This window comes from Watersipora subatra, chromosome 3 (genome assembly GCF_963576615.1).
Source record: "Watersipora subatra chromosome 3, tzWatSuba1.1, whole genome shotgun sequence".
NCBI classification, from domain to species: Eukaryota; Metazoa; Bryozoa; class Gymnolaemata; order Cheilostomatida; family Watersiporidae; genus Watersipora; species Watersipora subatra.
In genome coordinates, this window is record NC_088710.1 from 10,778,848 (window position 1) to 10,792,444 (window position 13,597).

The window sequence follows — 13,597 nt, forward strand, 5'->3', positions numbered from 1 at the left end:
ATCAGAAGAAAAATTGGACAGGACTAGACAACTTTCTTTCACCTGCTAAAAATTCCATTTCATTACGTATTAAATTAACCTTCAAGTGTACGGCAACATAATAACATCGATACGTTTTTACCTCCTCTCTGCTTTATTCGCTACATGTAACAGCTAAAGTCATGTTACACAAGGTATGTACGTCCTGTATAATAGTAAAGAAAAATTACTTTGCACGAAGTACAAGAGTAAGTCTGTCCTTCATTGGTTTATGGCTGGAAAGCTTTTTTCATGTTACATACATACGATGAATTATATTCACATAGGAGATAACAAGCCCATCTGCAAAGACATGGTTAAACAAGAGAATAAAACATAAAATCAAAAGGAAACAAATAAAATGAATAAAATATGAAAAACATGCCACACAAGAGATAAATAATACATATTATACATGTATTGTTTTAATGTACCATTCCACATCAGTAAATTAAACACTTGAAATATTTCTGCCAATGTGGGGGTTTTCTGTATCTTCTACTTCCTCGCCCTTACTAATTGGTTGCTCCTTTTGAATGCTGATCGCGTGCATGGCCTTCTAACTCCTTCAAATCTTCAGTCGTAAGCTTCTTCTTGTGCTTGCTTTAATAGAGTTCTTCTTTTAGTAATAATTGCAAATGCTGATTGGTTGAGATCATATTCCTTGACAATGTTAATAATACGGGTGCCTTCTTCTTTAATTACAACATCCAACTTTGTTGACATAGAAATCATTTTTCCTTCGTTTTGTATCAGTCTCAGATTCCATAGCTAACGAATTAAATGTAGATACTCGTAGTTATATACGTATGCTGACTAAAAGTTTATAGTAAAAAATATTATAACGCTACAAATGAATATTTCCTCTGCCTTGAGTATTTTCCACGAATTTTTTCACGCGGAATTCTGACATGAGAGAAGTCGATCATCGTGTCTTTTCTAAACGTTCTGAAAATGTTTTCGGCACGCTATGTTTCGGTGTCTTTGCTTATTTCGACGTGCGTTATGAGCTCACCGACCGCCAAATTTTAACTCGGGCAAAACTTTTCTCGCAATCGTATGGTGAAATAAAATTCGTATAGCGAGATAAACATCTCATAATGTTTGACTTCGTAAGGTGAAAAAATCTTATATCAGGGTAATCGTATCTCGAGGGTACACTGTATTTCCTTTTCTTTAATCCAGAATAGAAGAAGCCCCGCCATCTCGTCGTGGATTGAACTTTTTTTACTGGCAAGCATAGTCATGCCCTTGGAGGTTTTGCTTGCTTTAATGGGTTTTTGTTTTTAATAGTCATAGCAATTGTTGATTGGCTGCGACCATCTTCCTTGGCAATGTTAACAATACGAGCGCCTTCTTCGTATTTATTTATTATCTCCAACTTTGTTGCCATGGTAATATTTTTTTCCTTCTTCCTATAACGTTTATATCGGTCGCAGATTCCATAGCTGGCGAATTAAAGAATGTATAGATATTTGTAGTTATATACGTATGCTGAATAAAAGTTTATAGTAAATATGAATATAGCATTAAAAATGAATATTTGTTCTCGCTTATGTACTTTCACAAATTTTTCACGTGGAAGGCTGACCTGAGAAAAATCAGTCATCTTGTTTTTTCTATACACTGTGAAAACATTTTCGGCGAACAGCATTTCAGCGTTTTTGTTATTTCGACATACGTAATAAGCACACCGACTGCCAAATTTCAACTCAGGCGAAAAATGTTCTTGAATTCGTATGGTGAAATAGAATTCATATGGTGAGGTGAAGATCTTGCAATGTTCAACTTCGTAAGGTAAATCTATCGTATATCATGGTAATCGTATCCTGAGGGTGTACATACATGGCTGGTTTGCATGACAGTTTGGACAGCAAAGGAGTGGGGTACCTATAGCTTCACAGCAATTTACCTGTTGTAACTGACCCTTCAACTTTAAGTTAGCTACCAAACATTCAGCTGGAATAGGATATGTATGAAAGACTAGATTTGTCATTGTGTTGCTGAATTCAAAGAAGACTAGCTTTAAAACCAGAATAGATTTTACACACTAATAGTTGCCTTTTATCTCAATTTTGTGTTCGTGGAAGGTGGCTGATATTCTGATAAGACGAAGTCATCCAGCTAGAGAAGTTTAGGTCCTCTCAACAGTTGGCTAGGGTCACTGATGTTGTGCTTTGCGTCAACATTGACAAAAGAAACAGTGTAACCAGTACTGCTGCAGCGTCAAGGTTGTAAGGATCTCCATTGATCAAATGTTAGTTGTGAGGTTGATTAGTCTGAAGAAGTTCGGTCAAGAAAGGTGAGGACAGCCAGTGGTAATAGATTTGATGCAGCACTATTTCAGCCAACTCCTTATTGACATGGTAAAAGTGGAATCTTATTCTTTTTAGAAAAGGCAGAAGTACTGCTAATCTTAAAGAGCTGGTCTTCGGTGAAAGTAATATTTCAAATGAAGATATCTCATGCACTTGTTTGATGGTATAGACTTGGATCACTTGTTTGGTAGGTTCCGGACCAAAGGTAGAACAAGATCATGGGATAATTAAGGATCATGGGAAAAAGTGCCATCTCTAAGTTTGTGATTGGCTGTAAATTGTAAAGTGCACTACATAAGGTATGTTCAGGCACTTTGGTTTGACCTTGAAAATGTGTTACCACTAATAAGTCAGCATAAAGCTTGTAAAAGTATACAAAACTCTGCTAAATGGTTGAGCTATTTGCTTGTAATGAAAGCGTATAAAATAACCTTAGGTGTGGTTATCATCGTGAAGTGTGCATTCTATCTATTTAAATGGTGAGTTTTACAACATTACCTTTAGGAAATTGGGGCTAATGAACACTACTATAATTTCGCCTGTGTGTACAGAGAAGTTTTGTCTGTAGCGGAATGGATTTTCAGAGATCTTAAAATGAAATTCATAACCAACCTGATCAAATGAAGCACCCACACTAAAATTCTACAGTGAAATGCATGAAAAGCACAGCAAACATAGTTATGAAAATAAAGATAAGCTGCCGCAAGACTTGAAGTTTGGCTAGGTTCATTTTTCTACAACAATTTGGAAGACGCAAGTTTTTTTGATGTGGGTTTATTGTATAACAGGGGTTTTTATGAATCGAGAAAAAACAGCAAAAAAAGCAACTGTCGCCACCATGTAAAGCATATGAACATCTCCCGCGGTGTCTGTTCGTAGCTCCAAATGAGGATAGTAGTGCGCAAACAGAAATAATTGAAGTATCACTGGAGTTGCCACAACCAAAGTAGAAACATCATTGATTTATCACAAAGTCCTTTTGTGTTCATACGGCTCTGCAAGTATAAACATACGAGTATATGAGTCATTGTATGATATTAATAATCCTTGTCTGTCATTATGATGCCCTACTACAATTAAAAAATCTGTTACCATGCCGATAATTGGCAGAGCTAGCAATGTAAAAGAGAAGCATTGAAGATTTGTTGTCCTTCATGACACCAGCCATGATCTTCTAAAGCTTGGACCCAGAAAGTTATTTTATAATAAATACGTGTAAACATACTAAATGTTGTTACGCTGATCAGCTTTGCCAAAGGATGAAAAAGTTTTTGTGTTAATATCAAACCTAGGGCAACCTACGTTAATTAACTTTTGTAGGAATGCTAAGTCTTATATAACTTTTATATAGGTAATTCAGTGAGCCTTCTTCCTTGTAGCATTTCTCATTATGGTGCGTTTACACTGGCCGATTTTGTCGAGCGCCGACAAATTTGAGGAGTCGGCGTTGGTAGGTGTGAACAGGGAGATCGTGTTGGCACCGATCTGAAAATCGGTGTCGGTGCAACCCAGCAGTGCCCAGTTGCGCCGAAAAATTGGACGCTCATCAGCCAATCAGAAGCTAGGAGTCTCATTAAACGTTTCGTCGCGCTCTCTCTGATAGTGAACCAGCATGGCTAGCGACGATGTGAACGCGAGAGTACCAAAAAATCAAGTTAGTTCATTGATAAAACAAGTCGATACAGACTTGTTTATAGAGAAACTAGAAATGAGGCGATTTATTTATATTTATTTATTTATTCGTCAACAAAATCTCATCGTCATCGGAAGATTCCATTCGGCATACAGTAGTTGTTTCTAGCGGTAGTAGTAGTAGGAGCAACAGCAGCAGTAGTAGTGTAGTACTAGTATAGAATTTTCCACATCAAGAGCGTTGATTTTTATGTGTCCTCGTTTTCGCGTGGTAGGGTGAAGGTCAAAACGGTGAAGCGCTGTGATTGGCTGTTGGTACCGACAAAAATAGTTCGATCGTTGCAATGTAAAGGGAGAGTCGGTGTCGGCACCCATACGTGAAATGTCTGAGTCGGGGTATTGGCACCTAATCGGAGTCGGTGTTGGCCAGTGTAAGCGCACCTTTAGTTGTTGCCACGACAAACTATTCTTCTCATTGATTTAGCCACGGGAATAATTGTGGTTGAATGCCCTTCTTATCACCATCAATGGTCCTTGCGTGATTCGAACCATCAATCACTGATCATAGGCCAGCGCCCTAATTCCTGAGCCACGGCTGCACATTTGTAAATTAGTAATTGCATTTATTTAGTTTCTGAAAATCTTAAAAAAATTTTAAGATAGTTTATTTTTCTTCTCAGAAAGTAGTGAATTACGAAAGATCCACCATAGTACATGTATGTCAACCTTATTAAGCTAGGTTTTCTTATTGTCTAGTTCATAAGCATTTTGAACAAGTAAATGTATATTAATGCAAAATTATGTTATTACGTGGTTATAGTAGCTCGTCAGCAATAAGATATTTCCTACATCAGTGTACAGAGCAGCTGTCGTTTGGTGTCCTAGAACTCGTGACCATTAATCAACACGTTGGGTTTCATTTACTACTGGTGGTAAAAGGAAAGACATACAACCTTAAATTACTCTGCAACTGGGTGTAGACTGTAGAGGGTTTTCTTCCCACTGGACTCAGACATGTCCAGCCAAGATTGCATAGACATTGTTTGCGCAACATTGATACTAAAAACTCACTGCACAGCCTCCGCTTGCAGTGAGCTAAGTAGACATACTTGATCTTGTAGGGATTATATCCATTTATATATATGTATATTTTTATTGGGCAATTCACAATATTTTGTGTAAGAAACATCTTTTTACATATGGTACCACAGAAAAAATAAATCGACAAATAAAAAAGTATTGGCATGTGGCGTCATGAATGCAAAAACAGAAATTTATACAAGGAAAAGTTGAAACTAATAAGTTTAGGTATACGTCTTATTTCTTTTGACAAAATATTAAAAGAATTATCAATACAACTGTTGAGTGCATCTTTTAGTAGGAACAAAATAAAATCATCATGCTGTGGATATCTGGTGTTTGAGAACTGATACATAGTCTTGATGTATGAAGGATTTAAACCATTTAGTATTTGGAATCCAACGAGCGTGGTTCCCATATTGGCTGGGAGACCGCAGCAGTAATCTCATGACGCAAAAAACTTGTGGCGCTAGGTTTGACTGCTTATGTTCACATAAAGCTGCTTCGTTGATGATCGCATAAAAATGGCCACTCGCCATGCAATTTTGAAAGTGCTAACCTTCACCTGTACCAAGCATTTTGAGAATAACAGTGCTATTTCCCTGCAGTTCCTTGTGAAAGTTGAGCAGCGCTGAACTCTTGCGTTGATCGCCGCCAACTACTGCGGTACTTGTCGTGTAGACTACCATTTTACCGCTGATAGCTCGGCAATCTTGCCATCGGTGCTTGCATCTTATATGGGAACCAGGCTTTATTAAAGTAGAATAACATATATGACAGTGGAAGAGCATCCACTGTTCTAAACAAAAATGCACTTTCTACTTGATCTTCGAGGGGTTGTGCACACAAGTTTTACAGCCATCCCAGCACGCCCAATTCACTCAAATAAAGATATCTTTACCGTACAATAAAACGGAAATTATCCCACAAACATGCATATATATATTAACATGTTAATAAATTAATATATTCAGCCATACTCCTAGGTAGTTGTCTCCTAGAACAAGGAAGAAGCGTTGTCTTAAAGAATTAAATATTGCACAGAAGTTTTTAATGAAGCTGCCAATCATCCAATCAATGTACTAACCCGATACGAAGGTGCTGATTGTATAGCTGCACAGGCAAGTATGGTAGCTGTGCTTTTGGTCCTGGATTTGATGTTTGTGGAGGAAACACGGGAGCTGACAGGTCTGGTACAACTGAGGCAATCCTTTTCCTCTTACGCCTATGAAAAAATACATATTTATTTTATTTTTTGCATAATATCGTATTGGAACATATTGGACATGAAACATTTGTTTTTAATTTTATTTTTAACATAATATCATATTGAACATGAAACATCTGTTTTTAATTTTATTTTTAATATAGTATTATATTGAAGCACATTGACCATGAAACATCTGCATTTATACGAGGTCTGATCCAAAAGTTCTGGGAATGGAGTTGTATACACTTGCATATTTGCACAATGGAAACCCCATTGCAGCGTTTGCGGGAAAACACCTCCGGAGTGTTGTCACAAAATTTCGGGTTGCTGTGACAATGCGTTCTCACGTGAGCCTACGATATGTCAAGGTCTGTCAGGTGCTTCCGTCAATTTTTCACCAAATTTATCGTCTTGTCTAATCAATCGGAACAACGTATTTGCATTAAATTTTGTGTGAAATTAGTGAAAACAAGTACTCAGACAGTTAAAATGTTAAATCTTGCTTTTGGAGATGCTGCTCTAAAGAAAACACAAGTGTTTGAGTGGCAAAAACGTTTTCGTAAAGGTAGAGACAGCACTGAAGATGATGCGAGGTCTGGCAGGCCATCCTCGGCAAGGACTTGTTTGTTGTTTGACAGTGTGAGGTCACTAGTCATGGCAGATCGTCAATTAACCATTAGAGAGATATCTGGAGTGACTGGACTTGGTTTTAAAACTGTTCAAAGAGTTTTAACTGATGATTTAAACATGAGAAGAGTCGCAGCAAAGTTCGTGCCACGTTTGCTAACTCATGACCTAAAGGAGCTCAGGATGCACGCTTGCAATGATTTCAAGGAAGCTTAAAAAATGATGAAAAATTTTTATCGAAGATAATAACTGAAGATGGGTGTTGGGTGTATGGTTATGCGCCAGAGACTAAATTCCAAAGTAGCCAATGGAAGTCTCCGGGCTCATTAAGACCAAAAAGGCAAAGATGTCTCAGTCAGGTGTAAAGATCATGATGATTGCGTTTTTTTTACATTCATGGATCAGTACACCATGAGTACTTACCACAGGGTACAACTGTGAATCAGCATGTTTATTTTGGTATTTTGAAGCGTCTTAGGCAAAGAGTTAGGCGCATAAGACCTGAACTGTGGCGCACAGGTTCATGGATGCTGCACCATGATAACGCACCCGCCCACACTGCGTTCTCTGTTAAGCAGCATTGTGTTAAAAACAACATGACCGTTCTACCACATCCTCTTTATTCACCAGATCTAGCTCCCTGTGACTTCTGGCTATTTCCTAAGTTAAACTTACTATGAAAGTAACCAGATTTGACAGTATAGAGTTAATTCAATGTGCAACAATTAGAGAGCTAAACAGCATCGACGCCGATGGCTTTCAACACTGCATGGCATCATGGCAGAAGAGGTGGGACAAGTGTATCGGTAGCAAAGGAGAGTACTTTGAAGGGGACTAACTATTGTGTTGGATTGAGCCACCAACACGTAGCGGCGTACAAAACGTCTTACACTACAACAAATCACTAACCTCGGATAGCACTGCGTTGGGCCGAGTTACCAACACGCAGCGGCATATGGAATGTCTTATGCTACAGGTAACAAGTCACCAACTCGGGCAACCTTATGTTAGATTGCGTCACCAACACACAGCGGCGTACGAGACGTCTTACGTTATAGGCAACGCAATTGCTCGTCTCTAGACAGGGGTCGACCCCTGGTCGACAGTCTACAGCAAGGTCGACAGCCAGTAGAGGTCGACAGGTCGACTTGTCCTGATATACCGAGCAGCGCTTAGAGGCAAAATGCCGAGATACTTGCGATAAATCAAGTAATTCTCCTTATCAGAAAAACTGAAGAGAGAGATGGTTCATGGAACAACATGTATTTCAGAACGAAATAATAAGGCTGATGCCTTCCTTTATATACTATAAGATATGCAAATTAGTGGAACATAAGGCCAGCCCACGAGGGCGTAGCTACTCGGAAAAAGATAAAAATAAAATAGGGCACAACTCCCTATAAAAAGAACGTTATTTACGTGGTGGCAAATCCACCACACTATATAGGTAAATTGAGGCAACGTGTTTTGAATTATAGCTCCATTCCTGGAACTTTTGGATCAGACCTCGTATTCACTTTTAACATGATCTCGTATAGGAGCATATTGACCATGAAGCATCTGTTTTTAATTTTATTTTTAACATAATATCATATTGAAGCATGTTGACCATGAAACACCTGTAATTAATTTCATTTTTAACGTAATGTCATATTGGAGGAGCGCATGGCCCATGAAACATCTATATTTAATTTTATTTTTAACATAGTATGATATTGAAACATATTGACCATGAAACACCTGTAATTTCATTTTTAACATATTGAAGCATATTGACCTTGAAACATCTGTTTTTAATTTTATTTTTAACATAGTATGATATTGAAACATATTGACCATGAAACACCTGTAATTTCATTTTTAACATCATATTGAAGCATATTGACCATGAAGCAGCTGTTTTTAATTTTATTTTTAACATAATGTCATGTTTGAGCATATTGACCTTGAAACATTTTTTAAATTTTGTTTCTGACATATTGGAGCATATTAACTATGAAACGTCTATATTTAACTATATTTTAACATAATATTATATTGAAGCATATTGACCATGAAACATCTGTAATTAATTTTATTTTTAACACAGAAACCATAAAATATTTGTATTTAATTTCATGTTTTACATAACGCCATATTGAAGCATATTCAATTTTATTTGAGTTATTATCAAGACTTGACTCACGTTCCATTTTAATATGCCGAAAAGTATATATATATATATATATATATATGTGTATAAGTAAGTATACATAAGTGCATACAATTACGTACAAATACATACAATTATATATAAGTGGATTCAAGTCAACGTAAGTGTATATGCCATTGAAATACGTTTTCTGATTAAAAAAATATACACCATAATACTATCTGACATACCATAATTTAACATATCATATTGAGGTGTATAAGGTAATTTAAGTTATTATAATGTAATATAATCTAGCATTACATAATCTTCTTTTGGCTTTTCCCATTTAGGGGTCAGATCTTTTGGATGCCCTTCCTAACACCACCAATGGATCTTCTGTGATTCGAACCACTGACCTACTTAATATATGCCAACGCCCCAACCACCTAACCTCAGCTGCTCCCTAATCTCGCATTATATTATATAACCCATAGATATTTCGATATTTTAAAACTAAAACGATATAATAAATAGTATAATATATTAAGTTGTGATATAACATTCTATAAGTTTATTTATTATACGCTAATGTAAAGCAATTTAAAATAAAGCAATGTACATGTAGTATAGACGCTCTACAATTTATGAACGAGATATGTTTCGAATGGTTGTTCTTTACACGAATTCGTTCATAAATTGTCTCAGTTCGTTATTTTGTACGGAGCATATGTTTAAGGATTATATAAGTATGTTTAAGGCTTGCATAAGTAGCCTATATTAGTTTGTACTGCATTGAAAGAACATTAAATAATAATAAAACACTATGCTTTATAGAGAGGTGTACAACTGGAGAGAAGCAGTACTACTGTAAATTGCTAGATTGCTATAATTGCTAGTGCATTTGTTCAAAAATGTTGCTGAGCATTGCAAATATGTTAGCTGCGTAATTACTTGGAAAGATTGATATCAGCAGTGGAAAGCCGCACTACTCGGAAAAGGGCAAACAATGTAAAATCTAACTTACGCCATCTCGTACGAACATTTTTGACATGCATGACAATGTTCGTATCTATCGTTGTTTGTAACACAATGTTCGTAAGTAGGTTAGCATCTGTATAACGTAACGTGATAAAATATAATCTTTTTTAATATATTACTAACATATAATCATGTAATCATTTAACATGATATTGACATGAAATTAAATGTTACTAACGCATGTCATGAGCATTACAAGAACTTAAATCACAGGTCAGTTGTCAATAACAGAAATTTTCTGTAGCCTTTGCTACTTACTTCTTGACAGCCTTACGAGATCCATCCATATTGTCCTACAATCAAACACATAAATTTTTAAGTATCTGGGACCATAGATATGAAACATTCATTAAATTTTTGTAAAAAAAACTCTCAAGAACTCTGCTTAATAACAAATAACTCACACAGTTAAATGTTACAGCGCATAAACCAGTTATAGATTTGTTTGGTCGTTTTGCAAAACCGTTATAACATTGGATAGTTTCGTGGTAACAGAGCTGTAATTACAAAATGATTTACCTGCACAGAAGCATGTGGCATGATTTGGATGGGAGAAATGACCGGCACCTCTCTCATTCCCAAAGAGGACAATCGAGCTTTGGTTTTTGGTGGCAAGTCGTCGTGGGATGAGATAGAGCTGACAGTTGCAATGGAACCACTTAAGTCTATTGAAATAACAAATGCAAGGGTGTTTATAGATAGATAGATATTAGTTTTATTATCACTGGTCAATTTCGTTTAGAACAAATTAGACCATGAAACAAAAGGATTTAAGTAAATTATGCGTATTGGAAGAAAAAGCTCCGTTTGCATAACTGCTCTATAATGTTATTTGGCAAGGTGTTAGTGTTTGATATAAGGTGTAGGGGTTTTGTGGCAAGTAGAAACGTAATGGATGGTCAAGCAGATTGGAGATACAATTTGAATATTTTAAACTTTTTTTGTAAACCTAATAATTAGATTAGAACGCATTCATGTAGGTTCAATCAACAAGCTTGTATCACATAATTTTATACTTTCTTTTAGTATAACCTGTCAGTGTTAGTACTAATTAGTAATTACTAATTGATATAGTTATTATGCACCCGTGTACATGGCATGTAGCAACATGTGCTATAGTTATTATGCAACCATGTACAAAGTATGTAGCAACGTGTGCTATAATAGTTATTAGGCACACATTTACATGGCATGTAGCAACATGTGCTATAGTTATTAGGCACACATGTAAATGGCATGTAGCAACATGTGCTATAGTTATTACGCACCCATGTACAAAGTATGTAGCAACATGTGCTATAGTTATTATGCACCCGTGTACATGGCATGTAGCAACATGTGCTATAGTTATTATGCACCCATGTACATGGCATGTAGTAACATGTGCTATAGTTATTATGCACCCGTGTACATGGCATGTAGCAACATGTGCTATAGTTATTATGCACCCATGTACATGGTATGTAGTAACATGTGCTATAGTTATTATGCACCCATGTACATGGCATGTAGCAACATGGAGTAACTCTCTTTTGTGTTTATACAGATAAGCGGTCAAATTGGAATGCATATAAATGTTGTATTTTATTGACTAAAATGGTGACCTATTTTGTATAGTCAAATTTTTGAGTTGGTTCGGTAGAAGGTTTTTACAAAAACATATTTTAAATCGTAAACAGACTATAGAAGGCTTTCCATCACTAAGGCTCTTGGAGAAAACACAACTTTGATTAATTATCCTCGTGAAAATGCACCTTTATAAGGTTATCTTCAACTTTTCTTGTTAAAAACTCATCATCCGAGGATTGTAGTGAAAGTCGACATAACTTGATATTCTTATTTTAATTTACTTATAATGGCCTAATACATTTCACACTAATTTGTTCCAAAATTTTAGTTTTAAACTTGCATGTTGAAGAAGATAAGAATGTTTTATAAGAATACATTGTCATTTCATAATTTGACTTAGCCAAGGCTAAACCAGCATATATATTTTATATTGTTGCACACTTTGTTTTAATTTTATTCAGCTTTTTTATTTCCCTTTACAAGACTTTAATGTTTAAAAAAAGTTTGCGTGCCATGTTTTGACTATTACTTTGAGTGAAAAGTCAAGCGTTAGCTGAAAATGTCCATAATCTTAGAAAATCCATACACTGAAGTGAAATTTAAGCATGCTATAAAGTTGGCAGTTGCGAGTAGAACAATAAAACTATAAGCGGAGACAATTTCACAGCTATATTTTATTTAAGCAAGTCTTTATTCATTGCATGTTTGTAATAGAACTTTTTGATATAAAAGTTCATGTTATTTTTACTTGAGTTAGTGAATTATTGTATGCATCAAGAGTTATTTGCACTCACCATTTATTTGTCGATCGATGTTGCTCGTAGACTGCGTTTTTCGATACTGAGACTTTCTTGTCTTCAGCAAATTTTCCACTTGTGCTTGCCTGTAGGTATACACGAGAATTTTAGAATTCCTTGATTATAGGTGTCTTACAGCTTAGTCTACCAGACAGCGTGTAGATTGTTCGCTGACTCAATAGGATATGTTATATATTATTTTATTGACAATAATTTCATTTTAAACAAAAATTGTGTCCAGATTATGCCATACAAGAATCATATAACAAAGAAAATAGGCAGCAGTCAGCCAATAAAATCAAATAAATGGTTTGACATATAGGGTTAAAAAGATCTTTTTTCTGCTAAGAAAATATATATCATTTGGAAGATTGTTAAAGGAGCTAGCAATGATATTTTCAAATAGTTAGATGTTGTATGCAATTTTTTCATATCATATAAGTTGAAATGAGTTGAGAACCTGTAACTCTCATGCAAAAATGAGGGCAAGGCAAAACCATGAAAAATCTTGAAATCTATAATTGCGTTACAACCATTGCATGAAATACAGTAGAATGTTTATTTCAATGTTCTGCAAGGTTTCTGATGATGAATCATTCAAGCATTTTTACCTATACAATATGAATGAGTTTTTTTAATCCGGCCAAAGCAGGGTTATGATTCAGGGCTGACATATTAAACTGTTTTAGATATGATTAGACAAACTTAGAATAAACAGCAACCTGAAACAGTATGTTACATTTTTAAAACTTGATTGTCATGAAACGATCAACTATAGATGACCATGCAGTAAATAAGAACACATAAAATAGATCACAATCTTTCCGTAGCAAAAATACTGTATTATAGTTTTTTAAACAAAATGGACAATTTGCTGGTATTATGTGATTATCTGTAGCAAATATAACGTATATACTAGTAACAGATAAAATTATTTGGCAGCTTATACCAATACTAAAACAACAGATAATAACAAAAGTAAATACAATATAGCAAACGATATAGTTAATTAATGCAAGATATAATATAATATTTTTACATCAATAGAAAAATTATGATTGCTTTCAAGTGTCTTGATAAAGCACCAATTTCCATTGCTGCAAATGTGAATTACTGGTTATTGATTACTGGTTATTGATTACTGGTTATTGATTTGTTTGCTTTTACATTTAAA

The 13,597-nt window shown here is 35.4% G+C and overlaps 1 long non-coding RNA gene across 1 annotated transcript; it reads left to right on the forward strand.

The window, feature by feature from the left end:
- Window positions 1–2,183: 2,183 nt before the first annotated feature.
- Window positions 2,184–3,348, forward strand: LOC137392015 (uncharacterized). The gene is made up of 3 exons (XR_010978200.1): window positions 2,184–2,320; window positions 2,528–2,635; window positions 3,216–3,348. It is a non-coding gene; the product is annotated as an uncharacterized lncRNA (long non-coding RNA).
- The last annotated feature ends 10,249 nt before the right edge of the window (window positions 3,349–13,597 follow it).